Genomic DNA, 12,215 nt, shown 5'->3' on the forward strand with positions numbered 1-12,215 from the left:
ATTTGATTTCATGAATTCTATTACATTAAGAGTGATAAAATGCAGCTTCCACTAACTGACTACAAAGTAGGTGCTTTCTCTGAAAATTCTTACTGAATTCTCAAAGCAATACTCTAAGGTAAGCATTATTATCCCCATTTTTCAGGAAAGAAAACTAAGGTAAGAAGAGGTTAGTAATGGCTACCCAAATAGGAAATTGCCAAATAGGAGCTTGAACCCCGTCTGCTGGACCCAAAGCTTATGGTTTTGACTTTTGTTTTTTCCATATTATAATTTTTAAAGGTATATCTTGGTTATTCTGATGAAAATTCTTCTAAACCAGAGCTTAGCATTACACTTTCCATGTAGCATGGGTCTAGAAAATGTTGACAAGACAATAGTCCAGGTGCTGTTGACCTCTTGAGTCATTGATGGTTGGGTTACTATTGGTTTAGAAATGTCCTGTTACCCTAGGTCAACTAACTGGACAGTCCACGTGCATGAAGACTGATCTCGAAGAAATGAAAGGTCCTGAGGTGGCTGCTGAGCCCTTGTTCAGTAGAGGTGCCGTGCAAAGCATATTTTATTGAATTCTAATTCTTTAAAGCTAGTATCTGCTGTTCTTCCTGTATTGGATTTACTGGAATATCCCATTTGGGCCACTCTGTAAGCACTCACCTTGTGCTTCATGGTGATTGCATGCATCATTCTGTTCCCTCCTCCAGGGTAGACTTTCCCCAGCCTCGGATCCCACCGAAGCCACAGGCATCAGATAATTCATCCTCTTCTTGACTATTCACTCAACAAGCAATACTCTGACCTACTGTGTGAAGTTCCTGCAGGGGTTATATTTTGAATCTACAAAGGAACTCCCTGTCTAGTAAGGAGAAGAGAGTCAAAGCTGCCCTTTGAATAGCATGAAGTTTAAATAATACTTCAAAATGTAGGGGATGATTGAATTAAGAAGAGTAAGAAGTAATTTTTAAAAAATATTTATTTATTTATTTTATTTTTATTTGGTTGTGCCGGGTCTTAGTTACGGCAGGTGGGCTCCTTAGTTGTGGCATTCATGTGGGATCTCGTTCCCCGACCAGGGATCGAACCCAGGCCCCCTGTATTGGGAGCACGGCGTCTTAACCACTGCATCACCAGAGAAGTTCCAAGAAGGGATTTTCTGGTCAGGGAAGGAATCAGGATAGTTTCATGAATAGAGAACAAAGCATGCAAAGGCGTGAAAAAATATACTGTTGCTGAAGAAAGGCATGTCATTTGGGGAGGAAGGATAGAGAGGAGGATGGAAGAGTCTGTGTAGGGGAACCGGAGATGGGAGCTGGAGAGGGAGGCCACAACCAGATAGTGACAGGGAGGCTGGACTGTATTCCCCAGCCTATAGTTTCCCAAAATGGGGTATATATCAGTACAAGAGATTTTAGATGGGATATAGACGGACAATTTACATATTAATAGTTTTGCACTTAGTCAAACATGTATTAGAAAAATATACATCAACTTATGACCTCATGAATATTATTGCCTTGGATAAGGTCAGGATGTTTCTTTTAAGGAGTCACTTAGAGAAAAATACTACATAACTAATAGTACAGGAGTCCAGGGTGGAGAACAGATATTACCCTAGGTATTTCAAATGCAGGAATTGAATATGGGAGATTGGTTACCAAGGTGATGGAAGAGCTGGAAGAGCAAAAGGGAATTTGAAGCTGCTGATGCCTCTGGGCTGGAACCCAGAGATCTACACCTGCTTCTACAGTGTTGGAGGTTGCTGGTACCTTCAGTTCTGGATCCACCTTGACCAGGCTGCTGGAATCTAGAGCCACTGCACTCCTGCTGCCACAGCAGCAACCACGAGAACTTCAAGTAACTGCTGCAGAAGGAAGAGTGTTTCCTCCTGCTGATTTCCAGTTGCCCTCTGGTTGGGTGATTGGCATACCCTACGTCCTAACAGAAAAGCAGCTGTATGGTGTTAGGGAGTGTTCTAATTTCATACTTTTACATGTACCTGTTCAGTTTTCCCACCACCACTTATTGAAGAGGCTGTCTTTTCTCCACTGTATATTCTTGCCTCCTTTATCAAAGATAAGGTGACCATATGTGCGTGGGTTTATCTCTGGGCTTTCTATCCTGTTCCATTGATCTATATTTCTGTTTTTGTGCCAGTACCATATTGTCTTGATTACTGTAGCTCTGTAGTACAGTCTGAAGTCTGGGAGCCTGATTCCTCCGGCTCCGTTTTTCTTTATCAAGATTGCTTTGGTTATTCGAGGTCTTTTGTGTTTCCATACAAATTTTGCACTTTTTTGTTCTAGTTCTGTGAAAAATGCCATTGGTAGTTTGATAGGGATTGCATTGACTCTGTAGAGTGCTTTGGGTAGTATAATCATTTTCACAGTGTTGATTCTTCCAATCCAAGAACATGGTATATCCCTCCATCTGTTTGTATCATCTTGAATTTCTTTCATCAGTGTCTTAAAGTTTTCTGCATACAGGTATTTTGTCTCCTTAGGTAGGTTTATTCCTAGGTATTTTATTCTTTTTGTTGCAATGGTAAATGGGAGTGTTTCCTTATTTTCTCTTTCAGATTTTTCATCATTAGTGTATAGGAATGCAGGAGATTTCTGTGCATTAATTTTGTATCCTGCTACTTCACCAAATTCACTGATTAGCTCTAGTAGATTTCTGGTGACATCTTTACGATTCTCTATTTATAGTATCATGTCATCTGCAAACAGTGACAGCTTTACTTATTCTTTTCTGATTTGGATTCCTTTTATTTCTTTTTCTTCTCTGATTGCTGTGGCTAAAACTTCCAAAACTATGTTGAATAATAGTGGTGAGAGTGGGCAACCTTGTCTTGTTCCTGATCTTAGTGGAAATGGTTTCAGTTTTTCACCATTGAGAAAGATGTTGGCTGTGGGTTTGTCATATATGGTCTTTATTATGTTGAGGTAAGTTCCCTCTATGCCTACTTTCTGGAGAATTTTTAACATAAATGGGTGTTGAATTTTGTCAAAAGCTTTTTTTGCATCTACTGAGATGATCATATGGTTTTTCTCCTTCAATTTGTTAATATGGTGTATCACATTGATTGATTTGCATGTATTGAAGAATCCTTGCATTCCCTGGATAAACCCCACTTGATCATGGTGTATGATCCTTTTAATGTGCTGTTGGATTCTGTTTGCTAGTATTTTGTTGAGGATTTTTGCATCTATGTTCATCAGTGATATTGGCCTGTAGATTTCTTTTTTTGTGACATCTTTGTCTGGTTTTGGTATCAGGGTGATGGTGGCCTCGTAGAATGAGTTTGGGAGTGTTCCTCTCTCTGCTCTATTTTGGAAGAGTTTGAGAAGGATAGGTGTTAGCTCTTCTCTAAATGTTTGATAGAATTCGCCTGTGAAGCCATCTGGTCCTGGCTGGTCCTTGTTGGAAGATTTTTAATCACAGTTTCAATTTCAATGCTTGTGATTGGTCTGTTTATATTTTCTATTTCTTTGTGGTTCAATCTCAGAAGGTTGTGCTTTTCTAAGAATTTGTCCATTTCTTCCAGGTTGTCCATTTTATTGGCATATAGTTGCTTGTAATAATCTCTCATGATCCTTTGTATTTCTGCAGTGTCAGTTGTTACTTCTCCTTTTTCATTTCTAATTCTATTGATTTGAGTCTTCTCCCTTTTTTTCTTGATAAGTCTGGCTAATGGTTCATCAATTTTGTTTATCTTCTCAAAGAACCAGCTTTTAGTTTTATTGATCTTTGCTATCATTTTCTTCATTTCTTTTTCATTTATTTCTGATCTGATCTTTATGATTTCTTTCCTTCTGCTAACTTTGGGTTTTTTTGTTCTTCTTTCTTTAATTGCTTTAGGTGTATGTTTAGGTTGTTTATGTGAGATGTTTCTTGTTTCTTGAGGTGGGATTGTATTGCTATAAACTTCCCTCTTAGAACTGCTTTTGCTGCATCCTATAGGTTTTGGGTCATTGTGTTTTCATTGTCAATTGTCTCTAGGTATTTTTTGATTTCCTCTTTGATTTCTTCAGTGATCTCTTGGTTATTTCATAGTGTATTGTTTAGCCTCCATTTGTTTGTATTTTTTATAGACTTTGTCCTGTAATTGATATCTAGTCTCATAGCATTGTGGTCGGAAGGGATACTTGATACGATTTCAATTTTCTTAAATTTACCAAGACTTGATTTGTGATGCAAGATAGGATGTATCCTGGAGAGTGTTCCATGAGCACTTGAGAAGAAAGTGTATTCTGTTGTTTTTGGATGGAATGTCCTATAAATATCAATTAAGTCCATCTTGGTTAATGTATCATTTAAGGCTTGTGTTTCCTTATTTATTTTCATTTTGGATGATCTGTCCACTGGTGAAAGTGGGACGTTAAAGTCCCCTACTATGATTGTGTTACTGTCAATTTCCCCTTTTATGGCTGTTAGCATTTGCCTTATGTATTGAGGTGCTCCTAAGTTGGGTGCATCCATATTTACAACTGTTATATCTTCTTCTTGGATTGATTCCTTGATCATTATGTAGTGTCCTTCTTTGTCTCTTGTAAGAGTCACTATTTTAAAGTCTATTTTGTCTGATATGAGAATTGCTACTCCATCTTTCTTTTGATTTCCATTTGCATGGAACATCTTTTTCCAACCCCTCACTTTCAGTCTGTATGTGTCCCTAGGTCTGAAGTGGGTCTTTTGTAGACAGCATATGTATGGGTCTTGTTTTTTATCCATTCAGCCAGTCTATGTCTTTTGGTTGGAGCATTTAATCCATTTACATTTAAGGTAATTATCGATATGTATGTTCCTATTCCCATTTTCTTAATTGTTTTGGCTTTGTTATTGTAGGTCTTCCCCTTCTCTTGTGTTTCCTTCCTAGAGAAGTTCCTTTAGCATTTGTTGTAAAGCTGGTTTGGTGGTGCTGAATTCTCTTAGCTTTTGATGGTCTGTAAAGGTTTTAATTTCTCCATAGAATCTGAATGAGATCCTTGCTGGGTAGAGTAATCTTGGTTGTAGGTTTTTCCCTTTCATCACTTTAATTATGTCCTGCCACTCCCTTCTGGCTTGCAGAGTTTCTGCTGAAAGATCAGCTGTTAACCTTATGGGGATTCTCTTCTATGTTATTTGTTGCTTTTCCCTTGTTGCTTTTAATATTTTTTCCTTGATTTTAATTTTTGATAGTTTGATTAATATGTGTCTTGGCGTGTTTCTCCTTGGATTTATCCTGTATGGGACTCTCTGTGCTTCCTGGACTTGGTTGACTATTTCCTTTCCCATATTAGGGAAGTTTTCAACTATAATCTCTTCAACTATTTTCTCAGTCCCTTTCTTTTTCTCTTCTTCTTCTGGGACCCCTATAATTAGAATGTTGGTGTGTTTAATGTTGTTCCAGAGATCTCTGAGACTGTCCTCAATTCTTTTCATTCTTTTTTCTTTATTCTGCTCTGCGGTAGTTATTTCCACTAGTTTTTCTTCCAGGTCACTTATCTGTTCTGTCTCAGTTATCCTGCTATTGATTCCTTCTAGAGAATTTTAAATTTCATTTATTGTGTTGTTCATCAGTTTGTTTGCTCTTTAGTTCTTCTAGGTCCTTGTTAAACGTTTCTTTTATTTTCTCCATTCTATTTCTAAGATTTTGGATCATCTTTACTATCATTACTCTGAATTCTTTTTCAGGTAGACTGCCTATCTCCTCTTTATTTATTTGGTCTAGTGGGGTTTTGCTTGCTCCTTCATCTGCTGTGTATTTCTCTGTCTTCTCATTTTGCTTAACTTACTGTGTTTGGGGTCTCCTTTTCGCAGGCTGCAGGTTCGTAGTTCCCATTGTTTTTGGTGTCTGCCTCCAGTGGCTAAGGTTGGTTCAGTGGGTTGTGTAGGCTTCCTGGTGGAGGGGACTGGTGCCTGTGTTTTGGTGGATGAGGCTGGATCTTGTCTTTCTGGTGGCAGGACCATGCCCGGTGGTGTGTTTTGGGGTGTCTGTGAACTTATTATGATTTTAGGCAGCCTCTCTGCTAATGGGTGTGGTTGTGTTCCTGTCTTACTAGTTGTTTGGCATGGGGTGTCCAGCACTGGAGCTTGCTGGTCGTTGAGTGGAGCTGGGTCTTAGCGCTGAGACAGAGATCTCTGGGAGAGCTCTTGCTGATTGATACTACGTGGGGCCAGGAGGTCTCCAATGGACCAATGTCCTGAATTTGGCTCTCCCAGCTCAGAGACTCAGTCCTGACACCCAGCCGGAGCACCAGGACCCTGTCAGCCACACGGCCAGGTACGCGGGGAATTTCTTGCCTTTTGGGAAGTCTGAGGTCTTCTGCCAGCGTTCAGTAGGTGTTCTGTAGGAGTTGTTCCACATGTAGATGTATTTTTGATGTATTTGTGGGGAGGAAGGTGATCTCCACGTCTTACTCCTCCGCCACCTTGAAGGTCCCCCTCTCATTCCTTTTTTAGCTTTAGATATTATCAATGACTCATTATCATGGAAAATTAGGATCATGAAGCTTATTTGGTGGTTTTCAGGTGCACAGCTGGGCACACCTGTGTCGTCTTGCCGTCAGGGAATGCCCCAGACGTGCCCCATGTCACCTGCCACAGAAAGTCCAACCTCTCCTCACTGGGTGGAGCGTGGGCGGGACACGCAAAAGTGATAGAAGGTGGTCCTAGCTGGAGATCATGAAAAGAATTTAAGTATAACATCACCAATCTGTACACCAGGTACCTGGCCAGGAGTTAGTGGGAACACAGTAAGAAAAGATAATTCTCATGGCAAAATTCTAGTTTTGCCAATTTTCTAGGAAACCATCAGGCAGTAATTTCCAGTCTACCACGGACACCAATATTCTAGTATTTGCTTGATTTTTCAATCCTTAGGCGCATGGATATATATGTCATATACAATTTTATGAATTAAAGTAAAAAAAAAAAAAGGAAAACCCTATTGCCATTCCCAGGACCCCTCCCCGTGCCCCCCTTCCCCGCATCAACCAAAATCGGAACTGGGGCTGACAGCAATAAGCCACGGCAGCCAGTACTCTTGACCGAATACTGCCATCTAGTGGCAACGAATGTAAACACCCTGGTTTATGCTGGAATCAGGAACCAGAGAGTTGGAACTCAGGTTGGCAGTACCAGGCGCGAGAGCAGGGAGCCACACGCTCTGTATCACTCAACTTCCTGCATGGCGTGAATGGGTAGATAGAAGCCCACTTCTGTTCCACCTAAAGCTGTAAACCCGAGTCGCCCAGGCTCGACCAGGGGCCTCCTCCTCTGTGAAACCGTGGCTGCATCTCCTGAGCCCCAGCTCTGTGTGCTGAGCCAGGCCTGTGCTTGCTTCCCCTGCAGCACTCCTCGGTTGGGCTGTGTGTGTCTTTCTGTCTGTCCCTGTCCCTCTGTTCTGCAGACTATGGGATCCTGAAGGGCAGAGCCTGGAGCCTGGTCCAGTGCCTGGTACTTTTTTAGGTGTCCAATATATATAAAATATCTTTAACCATACATCATATATATATATATATATTTTATGGAATAAAAATGAGTGAATGGCAGAGTAAGTGTTCATCACTTTAATAATGTCAGCTCCAGAGAATGAGAGCTCTACTTCTCTTAAATCATTTTCTAAATGCGGAGGATACGGTGATGTTCTGCTCACATCCTCCTTCAGGAAGAAAAAGCTTCTTCCCCAGAGGCTGGGAACTGCTGGGAGAAGACCTTCAGCCCACAGCCTTCTTTGGAGATTGTATCAGCTGACGGTACAATTGTAGACAGCGATTGTATCAGCCTCGTCCAAGGTCATACCTCCCCCCGGGTAGCCGTGTCCAATGACTGACCGATGTAGGAGTGATTTATAGAATCATATCTGATTCCTGAAGATGCTGTGATGTCTCTAAGGTCTGCCCCCAGGGACCTAGTGTGCCTCCTTCCCCAAGTCCTGGCTAACTTGCCCCATTTCTGCACCAGGGGAAACGGACCGTTCTCCCCTCCCCTCCTACAGCTTGGGATACACCTCCAGCATTCCTGCTCCTTCCTTTCAGGTAGCTCAGCTGAGTATCATAGGTTTTAAAAATATTTCCTGTGTTTTAAACTGTTCCCCTTCCCTCTGTGCCCCTGTGTGACTCGCATTGTTTCCTGGCCCTGGTGCTTTCCTTCCTTCCCTTGGCAGGTGTTTTCCTGACTCTGCTTGTGGAGTCCTGTTGTGAGATAGATGGTCAACAAGTTCCGAGTCTCCCACAGAGTATTCAGACAAATACTTCCCACCTTCACTTTCTGCCTGTCATTCTACTTAGGAAGAAGCTGCTAGACCAGGGTGGACAAACGTTTTCTGTAAAGGACCAGATAGTAAACATATTAGGGTTTGCGGGTGTGGATGAAAAATGTCACCTGTCGTATCAGTAAACAAAAGATGTTGGGGCCATCAAGCCATTGGCCACTGAAGCCTCTACCGACTGTGCACCCTGAGGGGACTCAGGATGGAGAAAAGCAAGATACTGGCCCTAGACAGCTGAGGTGCACATCGAGGGAATGATTTCAATGAGCCCAGACTTTTACATCTTCCCATACATAGAAAAGCGCTCAATTCATTAACTTGAGATGTCTGGTTTCCTTTAATTAATAGTAATTTCTTAATGTTCTGACCACCTGGTCTTTGTTGCAAAAACTCCTATATATCCTGGCTTCTCCCTTACCTCTTCAGAGCAGTCCCTCAGAGCTATCCGAGAGGCTACCTCCCGGGCTTAAGTCTTCAGCCTGTCCACCGAATAAAACACAATTCTCAACTTCTGTGCATTTTTTTTTCAATTGACACGGGCCATAGGGTCTGTGGTGCAGCTTCTCCACTCCGTTGTCCTAGTGCAAAAGCAGCCATAGGTGGTACTCAGATGAAGGGGCACAGCTGGGTTCCAGTAAAATTGTATCCAGAAGAACAGGCAGTGGGCCAGATTTAGCCCGTGGGCTATAGTTTGCTGACCCCTGTCCTAGACAGTCAACATCTCCTCCCAGCCTGGGCTTGATCTATGACTGTCCTGCCTGACTCGTGTCCCATGTTGTCTCAGGCTTGTTCTCTGTGACCCTGACCTGTGTCATCCACATGCCGTGTACAATACCTTGTGTCAACTTGATGGTCACTTATCGTTTTGTAACTCACCTGAAGTAATAAATTATTTTATGTTGACCTTACTCTTTTGTCTTTCTAAAATTTGCTGAGAAAGACAAAATAGAGTAACCACACTCAGAGCAGTATTAGTTATTAAAAAGAGTTAACTGAGTGTTCTCATTCCCGGTCAGGGTGTTGGTAAGAACCTTGGGACCAGGAGGAAGGGAAGGTGTCAGGGTAGAGAGAGGGAAAAGCATCTCCATTGCTGTAGTAATGTCTTCCTTCCTCCTTAAGCAAATACTTTATGGGGCATTTACTATATGACAGGCACTGTCTGAGCACAGGGGATAAATCAGGGAATGGAACAGAACTATTCCCTATTTTCCTGGGAGCTTCCATTATGGTGAGGAGAAACCAGTGACCCTCTAGAGTGTCTGGTGGTGATAAGTTTATGGAGAAGAGTAAAGCAGCATAGAAGGATAACTAAGTACTGTTTTAGACCAAGTGGTTATGGAAGCCCTTTCGAATCAGGGGACCTGGGAGCAAAAACCTGACTGCATCGAGAGGAAGATCATTCTGGGCAGAGGACAAAGCGGTTGCAAAGACCTGAAGTGGCGCCATGTTTGTCACGTGGAGGAAGAGGTGGGCACCGTTGTGGCCAGAGCAGAGAGAGCGAGGAGGAGAGTATAGGGGATGAAGTTAAATGTTAATGCTCTTATATTTCTAATTGCCTCTAAAAAGGAGCTGTTGCTCCAATTATTTCCTGAAATATGAATCCAGGCTCATTGTCATGAAGGATGCCATGCTCTATATTAAGAGCTCATGATTTCACTAACCCCTTCATGAACTTCTGTGTTGCACATTTTTAGGTGTCCAAACAAAGGCCATTTGGAAGCACTGTATTGTGAGCATTACACTGAGTCAATCTTCCTCACCACCCGTGAGAGAGTCCCCATAAAAAGCTTCCTCTCTATCCCCCCCGCAAACCCTTTTCCTATTTCCCTAGCTGCCATTTTTACCTTTATTCAAGGCAGCTTGTTAGCTCATTGCTCTTCTTTTATTTATTTATTTATTTATTTATTTATTTATTTATTTTTGGCTGTGTTGGGTCTTTGTTGCTGCACGCGGGCTTTCTCTAGTTGTGGCGAGTGGGGGCTAGTCTTCGTTGTGGTGTGCGGGCTTCTCATTGCGGTGGCTTCTCTTGTCGTGGAGCATGGGCTCTAGGCACGCAGGCTTCAGTAGCTGCAGCACTTGGGCTCAGTAGTTGTGGCTCACAGGCTCTAGAGCGCAGGCTCAGTAGTTGTGGCGCACGGGCTTAGTTGCTCCTCGGCATGTGGGATCTTCCCGGACCAGGGATCGAAACCGTGTCCCCTGCACTGGCAGGCAGATTCTCAACCACTGTGCCACCAGGAACGCCCTCCTAGGTCTTCTTGAGGTGTTTTTTTATTACAACAGTCAAGTGCAAAATTTCTCTAAATATGCCAACAGATCACTTGAATCAGAGTCACCTGGGGCACTTGTTAAAAATAAAGACTCCTGGGTCCCTGCCACTGACTTTCTGAATCAGAATCTTAGAGATGGCACCCAGGAATCTGCATTTAAAACAAACTTCTTAGGTACTTGCTACTCAAAGTGGGGTTCTCAGACCAGCAATATTGGTCTCACCTGAAAACTTGTTAAAAATGCAGAATCTCAGGCCCCATCCCGGATCTACTGAATTAAAATCCACATTTAACAAAATCCTCAGGTGAAGCTTTGGTATATTAAAGTTTGAGAAGCATAGGCCTAAATGATGTTTATACACCTTGGAATGTGAGAACCACTGACCTAACGCCATCAAAAGGTTCTTAGAATAGGGTCTACATTCGGGTTTGGGCCATGGGAAATTGTTGCTTGGCTCACCCAGAGGAATAAGAAAGTTACACAGCCTGCAGATTCCCTTTCTGCATTTAAGATCACTTCAGTCTATGCGGATTGTCTAATTCTCAATGTATGCAACTGCAAAAGTGCGTTCTCATGCTGAAGCTTGAAACTTTCTTGCTGACCATTGTTTTCCAGGGATGTTTAACACGGCCACCACTAGTGTGATGGAATTTCACACTAGTATCCAATCAACTTTTGTAGGCTGGCCTTTGATAAATGAGTTACCAGTGACATCCAGATGGCTGATATTTTAAACAAGTCAATTTTGTTTTCTATGCATTTATTCATTCATTCAGTAAGCATGTACTGAGTGTGGCCAGTAACTGTTCTAGGGGAGAGAGTGGTGGATACAACAAATAAGGTCCACGCTCTCATAGAGTGTCCATTAGAATAGAGAGGAGAGAAAAACAGCCAACAAGCACATGAGTCTGAGAGCAATAAATGCTATGAAGAAAATAAAAAAAGAGCAACACGAAGTAACATTAACTGCAGAACTGTTTGTACCCTTCTCAAATGTATTCTACAAGTTTCTCAAAAGTTATTGAGTAAAACCAGTTATCAGAACATTAAAAGGCATCTCTGATTCTTATTAATTAGGCACAATTACTGCTATTCCGAATAAATTCTGAAATGGAGGAAGTTATTTAGTACGATAGAAAAGGGTGCATAACTAATACATATAAGAACCATACAGGGACTTCCCTGGTGGTCCAGTGGTTAAGACTCCGCCCTTCCAGTGCTGGGGAGGTGGGTTTGATCCCTGGTCGGGGAACTAAGATCCCACATGCCCCGGCGTGGCCAAAAAAAAAAAAAAGAACCATACATATAAGAAGCGTCCAGCAATAGAAGATGCTTGGTTGGTTGTGAGCATTGTAACAAACTCTGCGGCATCTTATGGCATTTTTGCCATGGGTCTCAGTTTCCCTGGCCTTTGAGTTATTAAGTACACTTGATGCAGGGGATGGAAACTCTTTGCAGGTCCCTGCCTGACCTATATTCCTCTCTGGGAATGGCCCCTCTGGTCGCTGTGTGAATTCCATGACAACAGTCTATAAGTTGAGCAGTGACGAGTCAGACTTTCTCTTTCAGGAATTTGAGACCCACTCAGACTGGAGTCAGTCAACGGCAGGTGCGTGGACTTATATGGATGTGGACACCATGTGTGGGCCAAAGTTTGGAGGGCAGGTAACTTGAGTAAGCAGAGACCACAGGTTTA

This window comes from Eubalaena glacialis, chromosome 14 (assembly GCF_028564815.1).
Source record: "Eubalaena glacialis isolate mEubGla1 chromosome 14, mEubGla1.1.hap2.+ XY, whole genome shotgun sequence".
Lineage (NCBI taxonomy): Eukaryota > Metazoa > Chordata > Mammalia > Artiodactyla > Balaenidae > Eubalaena > Eubalaena glacialis.